The sequence below is a fragment of the Pleurodeles waltl genome, chromosome 2_2 (assembly GCF_031143425.1).
Source record: "Pleurodeles waltl isolate 20211129_DDA chromosome 2_2, aPleWal1.hap1.20221129, whole genome shotgun sequence".
Lineage (NCBI taxonomy): Eukaryota > Metazoa > Chordata > Amphibia > Caudata > Salamandridae > Pleurodeles > Pleurodeles waltl.
The window spans coordinates 724,489,530-724,511,300 of record NC_090439.1 but is presented as its reverse complement, the minus strand read 5'-3'; positions in this window follow the sequence as shown (position 1 = coordinate 724,511,300).

Genomic DNA, 21,771 nt, shown 5'->3' with positions numbered 1-21,771 from the left:
TCCACAAATCCCAAATCATGACAATACGCTAATGATTGGCCAACTCAAAGATGGGGGGAAAAATGATACTCCGCTCAAGGAACATATCCGATCATTGACCAGTGCATCACACCTTGCTATGTGTCCAAGACACAGGAGTCAATCACACATCATCAGCAAACACAACACAGAACAGAAATATCAACACTTACTGGAGATGTCTAGGTCCGCAAATCTAGCCACCTGTCTGATAGTGTAGGGTGCAGGTCCACCTGTAAGGCATGGAAGGGAGAAATGTGCTCAATGTCTGTGCACTGTACAACACTTCCAAATACAAATACTATGTGTAATAATAACTCAGAAAGTCAAGCCTCTCAGACATGATGATACTGCATCCTACATACCACTGCAAACATGTACAGACCCGGGGACTCCAGTGAGTGATACACACATATCTTCACACATGCAGTGGCCCTAACTATCATGTGGTGGCAAACATGCTCCTTCATTAGTGAGCAAACTAATTCATGTAGTGTATTCCTCTCATCATGTGTATCCATGAGAGACATGCCAAGCCACTTTCCGGGAGGACTGCAATACCAGTCACCCAGCTATTGTGACTAAGACCAATTTAAACATACAGTTACAATGTACAGAGGGCCAGGGACAGTTGTTTGCCCTCAATTTGTATCATTTTCTTCATTTGATGTGCCACAGCTATGGTAAGTTGCACCAACCATAGAGATATGAACCCGTGTGCGCACCTTTTGGCATCCATCCCTAATTTAAATGTGGCACAACAAAGTCCAAATATCAGTCTAAGATGTTACCTGAGGTCAGCTATAACCTGTTACGTATGTGTCAGAATCCAGTTCAGACATGTATCACAAAACATTGAGGAACACTATATTTCCTGTACAAATCTGGATTTAAAACATGTGTTTCCTGATACACTCACAGACCATGCATCAAACATATGTTAGAGCCACATTAGCATCATCAATTGACGTGAAGGCAGCACTAATTTACAGGCTCCTGTTGTGCTTTGTAAGTTAGTCTAGCTGTTGCGTCAACAAATGAAGGTAATGTGTAGGAATTATTGTATATCTCACAGGCAACTGTGGCCCATATTTACACATTTTTTGTGCCGCATTTGTGCTGCTTTTTGACGCAAAAGCGGCGCTAACTTACAAAATACAATCGTATTTTGTAAGTTTGCACCACTTTTGATTCAAAGAATGGCAAAAATGCGGTGCTAATAAAGTAGGAATATGGGCCTGTATGTTTAACTTGCATTCCACATGTTCAAAAACATTGCCTGCAGCATATGAACAAATCGGCTGCTGTCACTACAGAGCATTTAAATGTGCACATTACTCTGATCTGTGCTCATCAACAGGGCCACCAAGCACAATCCCCAGCTGGTCCAGCAGGACTTGCTCCCGGGCAACCAGGTCAGCCCAACGGTGTTTCAGCTGGTGGTCATTGCGCGGTGTGTTGTATATTTGCTGTAGATGGTACAGGACCTTTGCCCACCGAAGCCTCCTTGCCTCTGTGTGATAGCCCTGTATCACACGACCACCTGTTTCAATCATTAACGGCAGGAAGTGGCACACCAGCTAAATAAAGCCACCCAGCTCCTCCTCTCCCATCCTGCCAAGACAAGGCCTACCCAACATGCTTGCACCAAAAAAGGGAATAAAGGGGTACAGAGGAGAATGGAGGTAAAGTAGGACAGGGAAATGCAAAAAAACTAACAGAACACAGCCCAACTATCCCCAAACTAACACTACCCACAACAGACTCACAACACTACAAAGACTGATGTTGACTCCAGAAATGACCAAAGAAAAACTAAGACAGGATACCACAGACACTTATGAAACACAAAAAGACAATTTAAAGACCACACTGGAGACAAATTCACAAAATGCACAGAGAGACAAGTCAAAACACAGCCACACAGTCAGGAAATATCACAGACTGCAAAGTGAAAGTGAAAGTACACCCACTGTACCAATTCTGTAAACAGGATATCCTATAACATCACTTCCAGCCTCAAATACGGTGCATTTTTATTGTTATGCGTCAAAATATTATGACGCTTACAGTCTGTGACGCACATGCTTAGAAATAACCCTGCATCCATATTTTGAAATATGTTTCATACTTAACCAATTTCAGGGGGTATAGTGTGGGAATTACTGCTCAGTGCCAATGGATGTTTCATGGCAATGAGCGTCATATTTCAATGCATATGCATCATTTTTTTATGCATGTGCATCAACATTTCTGTCTTTTACTGGGTTTGGGTCATTTCTCAATTTTAATGGCACATGACAGGTGTGACTATACAGAGATAGGCTGTTTGCACCTACATTGTGCATTCCGGTGTATGGGCACATGTGACAGATCATACTACTGCGGAACATGATCCTCTACTTGTTGTACCGGATTTGCACTGTTCACTGACACAATAGATGGCCAAACGTGTGGAATACAATTAGGTATTACCCAGTTTGGGCATGTTTTGTGTCAAGAGAGGATAGCAAGGCGACGCAACTCAATATAGTAACTCAATGCCTATGGGTCAATGTGTGTGATTTGGCTCTTACTATTGTAGTTGTCCCACTGTGTGAACATCACAAGACGCATTTTTGCAAATCTGCTTGTATACATGTGGAGTCAATGTGTCCAACCCTCAGATGCTATTCACTGTGGAAATGAGAGAGGACATGTGTTTGTCATACACGTAGAAACAACTGCTGTGTGCACGTCCTAGGTTTTTTGGAACATAAGCACCACCAATGGCAAAGCATGCACAGGATAGATAGCAGACGGTTGATCATGGCAATGTTCCAGAACTAAGCCATCACATGTCCTGGAATGTTGGATACTACTTCCTAGGCACTTGTTTGTTTACTCCCCATGAGTCAGACATGGGATAATGCTATTTGGGTAAGGTGTTTGTGACAAATAGAATCCACAAATGTCATGTCACGCCACAGTTGGAGTCATATAAATGAACCATGTCTCTCCTGTGGCAGTGGAGGACCAGCAGACCAAGCTGCACGTGTTCACATATTTCCAGTGGTAAAATGCACAAAGGTGTCCGGTTCAAGTGTGTGGGCCAATGTTTAGCCTCTATCATTATTGGGGTCCATGTTGTCACAGTTACGTGCAGGTTTAGTCATGAGTCTGTGGAGCCATTTCCTGCATCTACAAAGTATCCTTCACAGCTGAATTGAAGGAAAGTCAATGAGGAATTGAGAACACACATGGGGATAGTCCAGCTATGGCACTGCAGACGTGTTATGAGACTGACAACAGGGCAACTTTGGTGTGCTGACAAAGTTAATGGATCAGGATTCTTAAATCAGCAGGTTTCCTCACAACATTTGTACACAGGTTGGCCTCTAAAATTCCCACTGCATCCGGGAACATCAGTGCCTCTGTGCTGATTAATCTCACAGCTATTCACCACGCAAGCCCCATCAATATGTTGGGGGCAATGTGAATCAGTGTGTGGCCTGTCAGGGTCCTACCATGTGTTGACATTTCATGCACATTATCTGACATTGTTTGTTGTACTGGAGGCACCATACCCAATCCATGCATACAGCCATGGTACACTGTCACTATTTGTCACTCATGCATACATGAAACCCAGACAAGGGATGGGCCATGATTAGGCTATTTGGAGAAATGTTCTACCCCATGGTACGATAAGTAAAATGATTATGCTATACAATGTATTTGAGTATGCATTGTAGACCTACCTGACACAATACCCCAGGAGGAAAGTGAGGGCTGGGAAAGCAACTATGAAACAAATGTAGCCACAGGGAACCTTTATGGTAATGCAAAGACAGGAACCAGTCAGGCTAACTGGATGCAGGGTCAATCAGGATAAAAAAAATTAACAAGGCAAATACACAGTGAGCAGACTGAGACTGGTCAAAGGTGGAACAACACTGTGGAAAATGAAAACTGTGTTTCTCCTATGTGTTGGAATGTAACAAAATAACCCAAGGGCTGTGTTACACAGCTGATTTATACGGCAATGTATAACAGTGTTATAGATAATATGGCAGCTTCTATGCTGTTACAGGCAGCTGCAAGGGCAGTGCATGTTCAAATGGCTGGTCTGCATGGAGGTGCTCACAGGTGTGTGCAGCTTCAGTCTCTCACAAGTCCTGTAGGTGAGAATCAAGTTCAAAGGGCCAACAGTACCTTTCACATGGGAAGCAATGTACAGGTGATTACTTGTCCTACAGACTACAAGGCAGTGCATTATTTAACCAGAAGTCCATGCAGACAGAAGTACAATGACTATAAGAGGGAAGCACACTGGATTCACATTGTGAGTCTGGGTGTGTGTAGAGGAGGGATTATCTGGGTACACATATTCCCTTTCCAGGGATCTCTGTAGGAGGGTGGGGTGAGACAGGGAACATGGGTGTGGCAGGACTTAGGACATGTTCTGCCATGTGCAGGAGATGTCTTGTGAGCAATGCTAGTCATACCTGGGGCACTTGTGCTATCAATTTGCTGCTTATATGGAAATCTTGTCACACATAGGGGGTCATTCTGACCCTGGCGGTCATGGACCGCCAGGGCCAATGACCGCGGAAGCACCGCCAACAGGCTGGCGGTGCTTCCATGGGCATTCTGACCGCGGCGGTACAGCCGCGGTCAGAAACGGGTTTCCCGCTGCCCCAGGGAATCCTCCACGGCGGTGCTGCAAGCAGCGTCACCATGGGGATTCCGACCCCCTTACCGCCATCCTGTTCCTGGCGGTTTTCACAGCCAGGAACAGGATGGCGGTAACGGGTGTCGTGGGGCCCCCTAACAGGGCCCCACATAGATTTTCAGTGTCTGCGTGGCAGACACTGAAAATCGCGACGGGTGCAACTGCACCTGTCGCACCCCTTCCACTCCGCCGGCTCCATTCGGAGCCGGCATCCTTGTGGAAGGGGGTTTCCCGCTGGGCTGGCGGGCGGCCTTTTGGCGGTCGCCCGCCAGCCCAGCGGGAAACTCAGAATGACCGCCGCGGTCATTTGACCGTGGTGCGGTCATTTGACCGCGGTGCGGTCATTCGGCGGCTCCCGCCGGGCGTGCGGTTACCGCCGCCGGCGGGAGTCAGAATGACCCGCATAGTCTTTCCAAAGATAGGTGATGTAACACTTACTGCTGTCAAGGGCCTGGTCATACCTTCTTGTCACCAATGCAAAAGCACATCCACTGCCTCATGTATGAGGCATTTCTTCCCCTTATTGACTGATGGTGTCTTAGTTGTGTGCCATATGCTGCGATGAACCATGTTGCCAACATGTATGTGTGAAATAGCTGTGGTCCTCTGCTATTGCCCTTCAAATGTGAAATGTACAGGATATATGTAATTTACAGTGTGTGTGAATTTGACTGTACAATCATACGCATCAAATTTGCTGTGGATTTTTCTATATCCTAATCTGTATTTCTGCAATGCTCCATGAGGCTACACTCTGATTATGATAGTTAGGGATAATGTTCTGCAAAAATGATTATCCAGACCATGATATAGTGATTAGAATATGTGTTTATTGACATATGGTAAGACAGTGGTGATGGATGAGTAGAGTTAAAAGAAATTTTGGACAACATGTTGTCTCCGACGCAATCCTGCAGCTGTGTTTGGATGGCCCCCCTCATGTTGATGGTCAGCATCCTCCTCTTCAGGCATTTGTGGGTCGGGTTCATATCGGGGAATGTTCCTTCTAACACATATGTTGTGCAGGATGGTACAGGTCAAAATGATTTTGCACACCATTTCATGTGAGTATAGGAGGCTGCCTCCGGTGATGTCCAGGCACCTGAATCTTGACTTCAGGATGCCAAAGGTCCTCTTGACTATGGTGCATGTCCTCCTATGTGCCTCATTATAGGCACGCTCTGCTGCAGTGCTTGGGTTTGCAAATGGGGTGATGATCCATGGCTGGATCCCATACCCCCGATCAGCTGAAAGAGAAAATGTGTGAGAACATGTTGATGTAGCTTGCACCATAATTATCACTTTGCATGGCAGTTGTTCTCTTGTGTTGTCTGTGACTCATCTGTGTTTGTGTTATTGTGCAGAATCCTAGGCTTCTAGGATGTACCATCAGCATTGTGTTGTTTCCTTATCTGAACGGGTGTTTGGCTGATTGACTGGATGTCAGCAGTATTTTTGTAGAGTTGCAGTGCAGTGTGTACTCCCTTGCATTATGTCATGTGAAAGAGGCTTCCCTGTGTCTTAACTGGGGGTGAGATGATACTTCCATACACAGAATCAATTCCACAGTGGTGGTAACACGGTTGCATCTATATACCCTGGACATCCCATCCAATTTCACATATGCAATAGAATTATTTAAACATCAGTGAGACCCTTAGATTTGGCTAGGTGACAATGTACAACACATCTCCGTACGTTGTCAGCACTGACGTGTTGACAATTGACTATGCACTAATTTCACATGTGTGACAAGTTCACTGCAGACCTATTTCTCTGCCCTTGCCAAGTCGACTCAGGTCGTAACGTGTTCCTATACTACTGAACATGTTCTAGTTCAGCTGGCTAACTTGGTTGTGAGGTTGTCATTCTGAGTGTCAGAAGGTCCGTATGCCTGTACATCTGTTGTGTGTGTGTGTGAATTAGTCTCAATCCGTATGTGTAGGAATGTGCACTTTCAATATTGTCCCATCAATATGTGTTCTTCGCACAGTCCACTTGCTTATTGCTAGTGGGCAATGTGAGAGCAGGAGTGATGTGAGATATTGGTACAGCCTCAATGATTGTATGTCACTTCATTGTAGTCATCATCATTCTATGTGTGTCATGGTATTTGACCTGCAGCATAACACATTACACACCCCTCACACAGTACGTATTGGTTGGAAGGGTGTTTGATTGAGTGTTATTGATGTGATATGGAAAGATTAATCTTCCAAATTGTACTGCCAGTTGAGGCCATGTCATTTTCATTGTGTTGTTTTAAATTGTCCCCTTGTGTCTGTGGAGTGGCATCTGTTGTTATTTCATACTGTCATTTGTCCATAGGTGTGTATCCCATTGGGTGAGGATATCAAACATGCCTAGCGGTGTCACAACCTCAGTGTCTTCCTGGCCACGTGTCGATGTTGTGGTGTATGTGTTGTGTGTCCTAGAGGGTTGCTGTGCTGTGTGTAAATAACTGGGTTTCTGTACTTACCAACAAGTAGGCCATTTCCATATCATCCATCCTGGAAGTGTTGATTGATGGTGCAGTGACGGAAGATGAATGAATCATGTACACTCCCAGGATACTTTGCCACGATGTTGGTGATCAATCCCCGGTGATCGACAATGGCCTGCACATTGATGGAGTGTGTGTGCTTCCTGTTGCGGTATATATGTTCGGTTGCAGCAGGTGGCACAAGGCATACATGTGTGCAGTCATTGGCACCAAGCACGTGTGGGAAGCCATTAATTTGGTAAAACCCCTGTTTTGTCTCCTGCTGCTTCGGCTGTGTGTTGGGGAAGCTGATGTGGCGGGGTGTGAGGGAGATGATGGCATCCAATACCTTGGGTAGCAAGGCAGAGAATGAGGGCTGTGAGATCCCGGCAACCAGGGCACCAGTGGTTTGAAAGGAGCCACTTGCCAACATGTGGAGTACAGCTAGCAGCTTGGTTTCTGGTGCAATGGTGCTGGGTGTCTGCAAGCTGGGTGCCAACTGTGGCTCAATGTTGCGCAGCAGCTGCTGAATGGCTTGTCAGTTGAGCCTGTACCTCTGGATGATGTCTTGTTGGCGGAGTCCCAGAAGGGTTGTCCTGGTCCAGAATATCCTCTTCTGCCTTCTGCGTTGCCTTTGGGGTCCCTGCTGGTGTTGTGGAAGCTGCTGTTGTTGGTCCTGTGCTCTGCGTCTGCGTGCATACTTGATGAAAAGCACCTCCATGTCTTCCTTTTGGAGCTCTGCTGTTGCTTCTGTGTGTTTTCATTAAGTACAGGTGTGTTGCCCCAATTTTAACGCCTGCCCTGACCCAGGCATTATTTTTTTATGCAAATGTGGCTGTGCGTCATTTTCCGACTCCACCTCCCGGCCGTGAGGGATTTTTGCGCGATTGGATAAATAAGGCGCACGGGTGTTTAAGTCATTTTTTGGACGGGAACGCCTACCTTGCATGTCATTAACGCAAGGCTGTTTCACTCATCCAGAAAATGACGCACACGGCAGAATTTTGGCGTTCGCGGGCGTCAAAATGTAAATATGGTGCACGGTTTGCGCCGAATGTGTGTCAAAATTTTTGATGCACATTCGGCACAAACAGAGTATAAATATGCCCCTTGCTGTACCGCCCTGCGCCACAGAGCCTTGTAAATATGGCCCTTCGTACCATCTTTGGCATGTCTGCTACTTAATGCAATAACATCACATCTGGGATTTGGGGGGAAAATGAGCCCACTGTGTGTGATATTACATCCTGCATCTGAAAATCAGTGTTTGTTTATATACTGGAACCTCCACACAGGTGCAGAAAATCCAACTGACCTCTATTGCATCTATGACGAGGTCTGGAGATATCAAGCTTATGTAGTTTTGTTGTTGTGGAAAAAGTTGAAATGTATCAGCTTTTGTCTATAGAACATTGGTGTTGTCAACTGGGCATAATTGTGTGATCGCATTTACTAGAGATTCCACAATTCCTTTTCCAACAGCTGCAGTGCCGGCAAGTTTTCAATTACTCTAGCATTATTTGACATATCAGAGTGCCGATAAACCCAGCCACGGCAATACTCTAACTGCATCACCTTTGACAGCAAGGTGAACTCCTGCGGCTCCTGTGGAAATGTTGAGAAGAGCACTTTCAGTGCCTGCCTTAACCTGTGTTACGTGTATATGTCCATTATGTTTGTTGGGCTCTAACTTTTGAATTGGATATAAGTACCAGAGCGGCCATTTTTAGAAAGATGCCCCAGTTCAGACATCGAGTGTCCACTCAGGGTGCCCTTTATTACTTTCTCAGACGTCAGCGGCAGGGTTGGGTTATCTGACCAGGAAATGTGCTGTCAATATAGTTTTAGTATGCGAGCCAACCTACACAATTCCCACCATGCCCAAATTGTCACCACTACAGTGTTTATTTCACTTCTAGATACCTGATTGGGTGCACCCAATATGCCTTCAATGTGGCCTTTTCCACCTTCTCCACTTGCACCACAATTCGTTGCAGAGGTGGCTGAGGCAAGTACCAGTAAATAGCAAAAAAAGCCTAGGCGACTTAGTAGTAATTGTACACAACCAGTACTGCCATTTCACCATAAACTAGCTACTAGATCATGTTTCCCTATCGCAGACAGATCCATCTACCTACCCATATCAGTCTATTGAACCCCACTATCGGTGTTTTGAAGAATTGTTGTATCTATGGGACCAGAATATTCAACAAGCATTGGCATTGCCAATAGGTCTAGTCTATACAAGAATTATTGGCTTTGCAGTTTCTTTTGCCATGTTGTACAGCAGTGTGGCTGCTATTCAGCACAGCTAAATGTTATTGGCATGGAGTGTCATACAGTGGAGTGGGGGGTGTAGTGTTGTAGAGTGGGTTTGTGTTGTAGAGTGGAGTGGGGGAGTAGAGAGTCAGAGTTAAGTAGAGGGGAGTAGAGTTCAGTGGTTCAGTGGCAGAGAGTGTCATAGAGTGGAGTGGTTTAGAGTGAAGCAGAGTGAGGTATATTAGGGTGGAGTGGGTTGAAGTGGATTGAGGTAGTGGGCTAGATTGGGTTGTAGTAGAGTGGGGTGGATTAGCTAAGGGTTAGAGTGGCTGCATTGCATGGACTGGGGGTGAGTGGGGTAGATTGAAATGGGGTGAAATGGATTAGATCGGGGTGGGTTAGAGTGGGGTTGATTAGATTAGAATGCGGGTGGATTGAACTGAAGTGATAGGACTGGGATGGGGTGGATTGGACTGGAGTGGGGTGGTTTGGAGTGGGTGAATTAAAGTGAAGTGGGGTGGATTAGATTAAAATGGAGTGGGTGGATTAGAGTGGGATGGATTAAATGTATTGGATTGGAGTGGGGAGGAGTGGACTAGAGTGGTGTGAATTGGATTAGAGTGGGGTGGAATGGACTGAACTGGGGTGAATTGGATTGGAGTGGGGTGGACTGAACTGGGGTGGAGTTCATTGGAACAGGCAGAGTGGGATAGACTGGAGCAGATTGGATTGGATTGAAGTGGGTTGGATTGGAATCGGGTAGACTAGGTTAGTTGGATTGGATGGGGTGGATTGGATTGGAGTGGGTAGATGGATTCAAATGGGGTGGGGAGGGGTAGTTTGGGGTGGGGCAGACTGGAGCTTGGTGGAGTGGAGTGAGATGGATTGGGGTGGTTTAGAATGGCGTGGATTGGATTGAGGTAGATTGGAGCGGGTGGATTGAAGTGTGGTGAATTAAATTGGATTGAGATGAATTGGATTGAGTGGAATGGAGTGAGTGTGGTGGATTGGAATGTGGCGGACTGAAGTAGGGTGTATTGGATTGGTGTGGGGTGGACTGGATTGGATTGGAGTGGGGTTGACATTTTGGAGTGGGTTGAACTTTTGGGAGTTGGGTGGATTGGAGTAGGGTGAATTGGATTGTGTGGGGTGGATTGGACTGGAATGGAATAGAGTGAATTGGACTGGAATGGGGTAGGTTGGGTTGGATTATAGTGGGGTGGGGTGAGTTGGATTGGTGTGGGGTGGGGTGGACTGGGCTGGAGTGGGGTGGATTGGACTGAAGTGAGATGGATTCTGGAGGATTGGATTGGAGTTTGGATGGATTGGTGTGGAGTGGGGTGAGTGTATTGAATTGGTGTGAGGTGGATTGGATTTGAGTGGGGTAGAGTAGATTGGGCAGGGTTGGTATGGATTGTATTGGTGTGGTGTGCATTGGATTGGAGTGGGGTGGATTGTGGTGGATTGGAGTGCGGTGAATTGGGATGTAGTGGATAGATTGGGGAGAGGTGGACAGGAGTGGAACAGACTGGAGTGGGGCAGATTGAAGTTGGGCAGTAGTGCAGATAGGAGTGCAAATAGGAGTGAGGCAGATTGGGAATGGAGTGGGCAGATTGGAGTGGGTCAGATTGCTTTGGATCGGAGTGGGGCAGATTATTTTGGTTTAGATTTCATTTGGGGTAGATTGTTTTGGATTGGTGTGGGGCAGTGTTGAGTAGGACAGGCTGGAGTGAGACAGATTGTTTTGGATTGTAGTGGGGCAGATTATGTTGGACTGGAGTGGGGCAGATTGTTTTGGATTCAGTGGGGAAGACTGGGGTGTGATAGAATGTTCTGAATTGGAGTGTGGCAGATTGTTTTGGATGGATTGGGGCAGATTGTTTTGGATGGAGTGGGGCAGATTTTTTTTCATTGATGTGGGGCAGATTATTTTGCATCGGAGTGGGGCAAATTGGAGTGGGGCAAATTGTTTTCGAGTGGGGTAGATTGTGGTGGTGTGGATTGGAGTGTAGTGGGTTGGGGTGGACTGGAGTGGGTTGGATTGAGTGAGGAGGATTTGATTAAAGTGGGTGAATTCAAGTTAGATAGATTGGAGTGGGGCAGATTGAAGTGGGTTAGATTTGAATGGGTTGGATTGAAGTGGGACAGATTAGAGTGGGGAAGACTGTTTTGGATTTGAGTGGATCCGATTAGAATGGAGCAGATTTGAGCTGGGCAGATTGTTTTAGATTGGAGTGAGGCAGATTGTTTTGGATTGGAATGAGGCAGAGTGGAGTGGGGCTGAGTGTTTTGGATTGAAGTGGCAGATTGAAGTGGGAAGATTAGGTGGGATTGGAGTGGGACAGGTTGGAGTGGGGCAAATTGGAGTGAGGAAGACTGTTTGGATTAGAGTGTGGCAGATTGTTTTGGACTGGAGTGAGGCATATTGTTATAGATTGGGGCAGACTTTTGGATTAGAGTGGGGCAGATTTGAGTAGTTGGAGGGGGGCAGATTGTTTTGGGTTGGAGAGGGGTAGAGGGGGCAGATTTGAGTGGTATCGGTTTGGAGGGTTGGAGTGTGGTGGATTGGGGAGGTGGTTTGTATTGGAGTGGGGTGGATTGAATTGGTCTGGGGTGGATTGGATTGAGTGGGGTGGACTGGATTGAGTGAGGTGGGGTGGATTGGTGTGGATTATAGTTAAGCGGATTTGATTGCAGTGGGGTGGGGTGGATTGGGGTGTACTGCACAACTATGGCCCTCATTACAACCCTGGCAGACGGTGGTCAAGCAGGGGTCATACCGCCAACAGGCCGGCGGAAAAAAAATTGAATCACAACCATGGCGGAAACCGTCAACATAGACAGCCACTTTAACACTCCGACTGCCACGGCGGTAGAAACAAACACCGCGGCGGTAACCGCCAACAGACAGGCGGAGGACAAAGTACCCCCCACTGTATAACAACAGGCCTATCCGCCACCTTTTCCGGGGCGGAACCAATGCTATCAAAAGCACGGCGGAAACAGTACACAGAAGGGAAACCACTCACCTCTCGACACCCAATGAGGAACCAGGATGACATGGAGCCCAAACTACACGTCCTGCCCATGCTGGTCTTCCTCCTGCTCTATCAGGAGCAGCACAGACGCCGTCGATGACCACAGTGAGTACTGCACCTACAACACAGGGGAGGGGGGAGGGAAAAGAGAGTGACACACACATGCAACACGCAATACCCCCACCCCCACCCTCACCCACAACACTACACACACAAATACATGCAGCAACATTACATATACACCTCCCCACCCCCTGGAAGAACGCAAGGACAAAATTAAATGATTGTAACAATTGTAATCATGAAAAATCTGATATTGAAAAAATCAGTATATAAAAATATGTACACCTACTAAACAAGTCCGGATAGTGTACCAATCATTGTCCGTGGACCAGTGGTCCCAAAATGCATGGGCGAAGCCCACACAAGATACCTGACTCGAAACGGAGAGAACACTGCAGGGGCATCAGATTGAAAATAAACAGGCACCTCAGAGGGAAGGGTGGGGGGCACCTCAGCCGGATGAATGCATGACACCACTGCTGCACGAGGGGGCTCCATGTATAATGGGGAGTGCAAAGCCACAGTCTTTCAAGTCTTTCCAGTGGATGGTTTGCCCACTGCTTTATCCTGGGGAGTCCAAAGCCACAGTCTCTCAAGTCTTTACAGTGGGTGGTTTGCCCACTGCTTTATCCTGGGGAGTCCAAAGCCACAGTCTCTCAAGTCTTTACAGTGGGTGGTTTGCCCACTGCTTTATCCTGGGGAGTGCAAAGCCACAGTCTCTCAAGTCTTTCCAGTGGGTGATTTGCCCACTGCTTTATCCTGGGGAGTGCAAAGCCACAGTCTCTCAAGTCTTTCCAGTGGGTGATTTGCCCACTGCTTTATCCTGGGGAGTGCAAAGCCACAGTCTCTCAAGTCTTTCCAGTGGGTGGTTGGCCCACTGCTTTATCATGGGGAGTGCAAAGCCACAGTCTCTCAAGTGGATAACAGTCTCCACTGGTTCTGGAGGGGGCTTTGTGCCCAGAGTTCTTTATCCTGCCAAGGACTGAGGTAGTGGATGTGATTCTCCACTGGTTCTGTAGGGGGCCTTGTGCCCAGAGTGCTTCATCCTGCCAAGGAATGAGGTAGTGGATGTGATTCTCCACTGGTTCTGGAGGGGGCATTGTGCCCAGAGTGCTCTACATGCAGTGTGGCGGTCCCATTCCCTCATCTGGGTGTGTGTGCCACGAGATTGTCTAGGAACAGGTAGCATGATACGCCATGGAGGCAGAAACATACCCCACACTGCTGCGGCTTTGCCTTCCACCTGCAGGTGCAAACAGTGATGGAAGTCATACCTCATGGAAGCTGGGCAGGGTCCAGGAAGTTTCCTCCAGCCTCAGATGACTGACCACTGGGGATGGTAACCATGTCAGCGGTGGTGCCACTGTCCGAGCACGTCACGGGGCTGGTGGCGGTGCTTGCGGCGGTGTCGGTTGCGGCGGTGCTGGCGGTGGTGCATGTGTCAGCACCTGTTGAGGGACACAGCAGGACGTCTCCTGCAGCCTCAGATGGCTGCCCACTGGGGAAGATGCTGGGGACTGTTGCTGAGGCTGCAGACGTGCTGGTGGTGGTGCAGGTGGCTGTGCAGGTGGCGGTGCTGGTGGCGGTGCAGGTGGCGGTGCTGGTGGCGGGGCAGGTTGCAGTGTTCACCGCTGTACAGGTTGGTGTAGTCATGGAAAGAAGGGGTGACACTAGTCCCTCAGTCGGTGCCACGTACCCTGTCTTGACCTGCTCTTCTGCTTTTGTCCCTTCCCCACCTTTGATGGTGCCGCAGGTGTCTTGCCACTGTCCCCTTTTGTTTTGGTGGAGCCCTTGGTGGCTGGTAGGTGCGGCTTCTCCCTCTGGGATGTGGGCACCTTCTTCACCTTGCAGGTGGTGGAATGTCCTTGCCCTCGCTACGTGACACGCTGGCAGCCCTAATGGGTGGCGCACTCGATGACCCCACATTTGCTGGCACCACTGTGCCTGGGGATTTGGTGGCTGAGGTGCTGGGCTGGGACGTGGAAAGCCTGGCCCTAGGGGAAGGACGGGGGAAGGTGAAGGGAAGAGGTCAAAGTTTGCCAGGAAAAGTTTTTTAGACACACTGGGACGGGAAGATGGAGGGGGATTTGGAGTGGAGGAAGAGGTAGTGGTTGTAGGAGGTGTACGTTTGCTGAATTTGGGTGAAGGTGCATGGGCCGGAGGCTGTTGTGAGGTGGATGGCTGTTGGGTGGCGTGTGCCTGAGTTTGTGTACTTTGGGAGGAGGGCTCACAGACACACTGGGAAAGGACACTGGGGATGTGTGCATTGTAGTGGGGGTGGTGATTGCACGTGAGCGGTGTGTGGTGATGGGCGTGCTGGTGATGGAGGTAGTGGCTGAGGATGTAGTGCATGCAGGTGTGAGTGGAGACGAGACAGGGAATGAGGAGGAGGACGTGGAGGAGGGGGACACAGTGGAGGCAGTGGATGTTGCTGTGTCTGCATGGGTGTGGTGCTTGTGTGAGTGCTTGTAGGATGTGTGGTGCTTATGTTTGCCATGTCAGCTCTTGTGTGTTGATGAGTGTGCATGCTGGTCTGATGGTGTGCTTGGGATAGGCTGAGGTACATGGGATTGGGTCTGGGTGGAAGAAGTTGGAGGGGGGAGGCTGGACACAGGGACAATGGCTGCCATCAGTGCTGAGGCCAGAGCCTGAAATGCTCTCTGTTGGGCCGCCTGCCCGGAATGAATGCCCTCCAGGTATGCATTTCTTTGTTGCAAATGACTCTCAACACCCTGTATGGCATTCAAAATGGTAGATTTCCCAACAGTGAGGGATCTCAGGAGGTCAATAGCCTCCTCACTGAGGGCAGCATGGCTGACTGGGGCAGGGCCTGAGGTGCCTGGGGCGAAGGAGATGCCCACCCTCCTGAGTGAGCGGGCACGGGGCACACGCTGAGGGGCTGCTGAGAGGGCGGTGCTGGTAGGAGGTGTGGCGGCTGTACCTGTTGATGCAGTGGTCACAGAGGTGACCACTGAAGCCACCGCAAGGGAGCTCCCATCAGAGGAGGAGTCGCTGTCACTGGTGTATGCTCCTGTCCCTGTCGTGGAGCTCCCCTCGCCCTACGTCCCACTGGTGGCTTCAGACTCCGTTGCTTCACTCTCCAGGGCCAAGTGGGTAGCAGCTCCCTCCTGCTCCGGTGCCACTGCTCCTCCGCCAGATGATGCTACTGCACCCAAGAACAGGGAGACAAAACAAAAAGGGGGGGAAAGACAGAAGAAAAACATGTTCAGTGCATGCAACACCACTACCGTTGGCAGACACAACATACAGGGAGCAGCCCTATGCACTAAGCCATGCACTAACAGTTCCTAGCAAATTCACATGCCCATGGGGTACGAGGCCTAAGCACAATTGCTGCACACCTGGAAGTCACAGGAGCCTGACTAGGTGTAGATGGCTATTACCACTAGTGGGGTTGGGTGCCACAGAGCCTGCCTAACAAGGGACCTTGCCTACCAAGTTCGCCCTGGCCTAGGGGAACCCACCTCCCCCTCCCAGACACCTCGTAATGCACACAGAGTCAGCTGAATGAGAGTGTACTCACCCCCTAGTGGCTGCTGTGATGCTCTCAAGCGCCCATCCAACTCCGGATAGGCCACTGCCAGGATCCGGTACACCAGAGGGGTCATGGTGTGACGGGCACCCCTTCCACGTTGGGAGGCCATCCCCAGCTGGGCCTCCGCTGTCTTCTTGCTCCAGCGACGCAGGTCCTCCCATCTTTTACGGCAGTGGGTGCTCCGTCTATGGTAGACCCCCAGGGTCCAGACATCCTTGGCGATGGCACGCCAAATACCCTTCTTCTGGTGGGCGCTGACCTAGAGGAAAGGTACAGGAGGAAAGGAAATTACTCACCCGTCCGGACCGTCATACTCATTGCCCACCAGTTCCCACCCATGCCCTGACGCACATACCCTCACCATCCTCACATGCAGGCCTCAGCCCCCCCATGTATCTTCCATCCACACCACTCAAAACAGGCATTACCCATGCACCATGCTCACAGTGTACTCACCTGTTTGTCTGGCGGGCCGTACAGTTGTGTGTACTGGGGGAGGACCCCATCCACCAGTTTCTCTAACTCCTCTGAAGTAAAGGCAGGGGCCCTTTCCCCAGACACTATAGCCATTCTCACTTCCAGACACAGGTCACAGCATCACTTGCAGTGTAGGTCCTCTCCTGTTTAAGGTCAGGTATCAAGTGAGTGAACATATAGAAAATGGCAGTCACGTCCGGCGGCGGTGCATAACGTCACAGCCGACGTACATCATCATTGGCTCCTGGGACCCATAGGGCCCAATTTTAACCAATGCTGAATTGCGCAGCGATCTTCGACCGCCCACCGTGACGGTGTACAACGCCAGAGCAGTAACCTAATTTCCCCTTGTCCCATCTTACAGGTCAGGCAGCCGCCTTTTCAGGGGGCCACATGGGATGGATAAAAACTGTGTCACACCTATCTAGGCCGGGAATACAGACAGATAATGGCACATTGCGATTTACCAACGTTTCAGCAAATAACACATTGTGATACCTCAGTGTTGGATGACCCTCTGCTCGCTGTTCTCCATAGTGCACGTCTGCTAGAGCAGGACCCCTGGTGGACCTGTCAACAATGGAAGAGAGACACATCATAATCACATGCAGACTTGATCGTGCAACAATCATGGAACTGTGTGCCCAGTTGGAGCCAGACCTGATTTCAGCTATCCCCATCCCACAGGAATCCCCCCTCTAGTGCAGGTTCTGTCTGTACTCCATTTCCTGGCCAGTGGGTCTTTTCAAACAAAAGTGGCCATAGCATCAGGGATGTCCCAGCCAATGTTCTCTAACGTGTTGTCCAGAGTGTTATCTGCCCTGCTGAAACACATGCGCAGCTACATCGTTTTCCCTCAGGTGGAGGATTTGACCACAGTGAAAGGTGACTTCTATGCCCTGGGACATATCCCCAACATCATTGGTGCCATTGATGGTACACATGTGGCATTTGTACCCCCCACAGGAATGAACAGGTGTACAGAAACCGGAAAAGCTACCATTCGATGAATGTGCAGATGGTGTGTTTGGCAGACCAGTACATCTCCCATGTGAATGCCAAATATGCTGGTTCAGTGCATGACGCTTGCATTTTGAGGAATAGCAGCATCCCTTATGTGATGGGGCAACTCCAGATGCACCATGTGTGGCTAATAGGTGAGGCCAAGGTCCCAACACAGTTGACATAGGTGTCTGGGTATGAGGTTGTCCCTAAGGGTTAGTGTGTGTCTAACAGTTGTCCCTCGATATTTGCAGGTGACTCTGGTTACCCCAACCTGTCATGGCTCCTGACCCCAGTGAGGACTCCCAGGACAAGGGCAGAGGAACGCTAGAATGAGGCACATGGGCGAACTAGGAGGATTATAGAACGCACCATCGGCCTCCTGAAGGCCATATTCCGGTGCCTCCATCTGACAGGTGGCTTCCGATACTATTCACCAAAGAAGGTGTGCCAGATAATCGTGACCTGCTGTATGCTGCACAACCTGGCTTTGCGACGCCAGGTGCCTTTTCTGCAGGAGGATGGGCCAGATGGAGGTCTTGTGGCAGCTGTGGAGCCTGTGGACAGTGAAGAAGAGGAGGCAGAAGAAAAAGATGTCGACAACAGAAACAACATCATCATGCAATACTTCCAGTGAGACACAGGTAAGAAGATGTAACTGCTTCCCACATCTCATACTATTGTTGGAGCTAGAATAAGTCTGTCATTTTCACTCAGTGTATGGACCCTGACTTGTTACTTTACCTTTCCATTTCATAGATCTGGGTCCCACTTTGTGCCCTCTGCTATGTTTACTGCTGGCCTACAGCTTTGTTACATTGGTATGTGAACAAGTACATTGACATTGCTATATTCCAGAGATTTTGCAATTACACGTTTGTGAAAGCACAGACTGACTCCAGATTGTTTTGTGATTCAAGTGTGTTTATTTCTGTGCAAATAAGTGGAGTGGGTTGTAAAATGGGTTGGGGTGATGGTGGAGGAATGTCCATAGCACAGTCCAGTCTATTTGTTTCACAGGTGCATTGTCCAATGGGGCATAGGAAGTGGAGCAATGGCAGTTTAAGGTGGACAAGGTGTCAAAGTGGGACAGAAGGGTGACATTCAGGGAGGTCTTATTTCCTGGCGGGGGGCTTGCCAATGTTATTTGTCTTGTTCCTGGATCTCAGGGACCGTTTGCGGGGTGGTTCTCCATCTGCAGGGGGGGGGGTGCTGGTTGCCCGTTGTTCCTGTGGCGGTGCCTCCTGTCCACTAGTGCCGGCGGAGGTGGAGGGCTGTTCATTGTCCAGGCTAGTGTCAGGGGCCCGTTGGTGTGTCACTGTGTCCCTCCTGGTGTTGAGAAGGTCTGCCAGCACCCCTGCAATGGTGACCAGGGTGGTGTTGATGGACTTCAAGTCCTCCCTGATCCCCAGGTAGTGTTCCTCCTGTAGCCGCTGGGTCTCCTGAAACTTGGCCAGTATCGTGCCCATGGTTTCCTGGGAATGGTGGTAAGCTCCCATGATGTTGGAGAGTGCCTCGTGGAAAGTGGGTTCCCTGGACGTGTCCTCCCCCTGTCGCACAGCAGTCCTCCCAGCTTCCCTGTTATCCTGTGGCTCTGTCCCCTGAACCGTGTGCCCACTGCCACTGCCCCCAGGTCCCTGATCGTCCTGTGTTAGTGGGGTTGCCTGGGTTCCCTGTAGTGGTGGACACACTGCTGATTGACGTGTCCTGGGGACAGAGGGATGGGCCCGCTTGGTGGGTGCTGTGGTGATGTTTCCTGAGGGGGGAGGTTCAGTGGTGGTTTGTGACTGTGTCAGGGGAACCAACTGTCCCGAGGTCCTTGATGGGCCAGGCTGGTCATCTTGATCCAGGGGTGCAGAGCTGCTTTCGTCACTGTGCGCCTCTTCTGTGGGGGGACTGGATATGTCTGGCACCTCCTGTCCGGTGATGTTGGATAGGGGTCCTGTTGGGGTGTAAATGCATATTTATTGTATCTGTGTGTGCCATCTTGTACAATGGGTGAGTTACCCTCTACTCCTGTGCTTGCATTATTGCCGTGGCCCTGGTGTGATTGGTGATTTTGTGGCATGAGTGAGTCTCTCCACTGGACATGCTTTGGTGATGGGTGTCCATGCATTGGTGTTACATGCAGGGCTTGATTTCGGGATGTATGGGTTGTGTTAGTGGGGTATCTGTGGGCTGTTGGGGTGATGGGTGTGAGGGTGAGGGGGGGAGTATTTGATGACATGCAGGTGGCGTGGGGGGGATGTAGTAGTAAAGATTTGCCTTACTAGAGTCCAGTCCTCCTGCTACTCCTGCCAGGCCCTCAGGATGCATGATTGCCAAGACTTGCTCCTCCCATGTTGTTAGTTGTAGGAGAGGAGGTGGGGGTCCACCGCCAGTCCTCTGTACAGCAATCTGGTGTCTGGATACCACGGAACGTACCTTCCCTCGTAGATCGTTCCACCTCTTCCTGATGTCATCCTGTGTTCTTGGATGCTGTCTCACTGTGTGAACCCTGTTGACAATTCTGCGCCATAGCTCCATCTTCTTTGCAATGGATGTCTGCTGCACCTGTGATCCGAATAGCTGTGGCTCTACCCGGACGATTTCCTCCACCATGACCCTGAGCTCCTCCTCAGAGAACCTGGGGTGTCTTTGAGGTGCCATGATGTGGTGTGGGTGATGTGTGAGGTGCTGTCTGTTGTGATGTGTGAGGGGATGTGTTGGTGTGTGTGTATTTTGAATTGTCCAATGTGGTTGTGTTTTGTGTATATGTGTGTTTTTTCAGCGCGGCGGTGTGTACCGCCAATGGAATACCACGGTTGAAAGACCACTGCGTCGATTGGTGGGTCGTGATAGTGTGGGTGTATTGTTGTTGGCGTGACGGTGTAGGTTTTGGTATCGCCAGTTAATCTCTGACCTTTTGTGTGGTGGACTTGTGTGGGTGTCTGTATTGTGGCGGATTCCGAGCTGTGAGTCGTAATACCTGTAGCGGAATTCCGCTGCCGCAACGGTATGTTGGCGGTCTTCTGCATGGCAGAAAGCAGGATTTACCGCTCGGGTTGTAATGAGGGCCTATGTGTTAAAGCATATCTTCAGAAATTGTGCATAAGAAAGAATCAATGTTGCTTTGCAATATTTAGAACATGATAATCATCATCTTTTGAGAACAGCGCCCACAAGCAAAAACAAAGCAAAGTGAGAGAGAAGACTTGGCAAAATAAAAAAAACAAGTTCACTACAAAAAATCAAAATGTGCTATTTTGCTTGTCCTGCTGGGCACGTTTTTGCCAGTCACACACCTGTCTGCATGGCCCTAGAAGTTAAAACGAAGTACCTCAATCATGTTAGGCGCAGCAGGCAGACATTGATTAAGTTGAGTCAATAAGTTCTTGGTCCCTGCTCCACAGACAGGAACGTAAATTATGTTTGGCCTGCAGGTGACCAATTACGAGGCTGTAAAGAGGAGTACCATGCATGCCAACAAATGGTAAGCAATGGGCGGGCTCTAAGCCCACTGTGAGATTACAATAGTTTCGAAGAGACAGTGCAATGTGCTGTCTAGCCCAGATCTAAAAATGTGTAATGAAACATGGGAATAACCACTATTTTCAATATGGCTATTCTACCAGGTATTCTCCGCAATAGTGTGATGTGTCTATTAAATTGAGCCTGGGGGTTTACCATCACTGGACTATAGTGGTCTCTGACTTCAATTTCTTTGCATTTATGGATTTATATTCCAAGGTATCTCACTGATTCTTCCTCTTCAAAGAGGGGGGTGTTTCAGTGCAAAGGTCTCTGACTTCAATTTCTTAACCTCTAAGGATTTATATTCCTAGGTATCTCACTGATTCTTCCTTTTAAAGAAAGGGGGTATTCCAGTGCTAATGTAAGTGTTGCTGGTGTTAGGGGTCATAATAACAATTTGTCCCAGTACTCTTTTAATCCTGAGAATGTCCTGTATGTGATGACTTCCCTCAGTACTGAGGATAGGTTTGCCTCAGAATGTTTGATAAATAACGTCAAGGAAAGCATTTCAGCATCAAGAAGCGCCCTTATCTGGGACTGCAGTGCTCCATCTGATGCATTAGGACAGACAGAATAAACGAGTATTAAGCCTGTTGGATCTTGCTATTATGAATCCTGTTTGATCCAGCAGGACTAACCCTCTTATCAG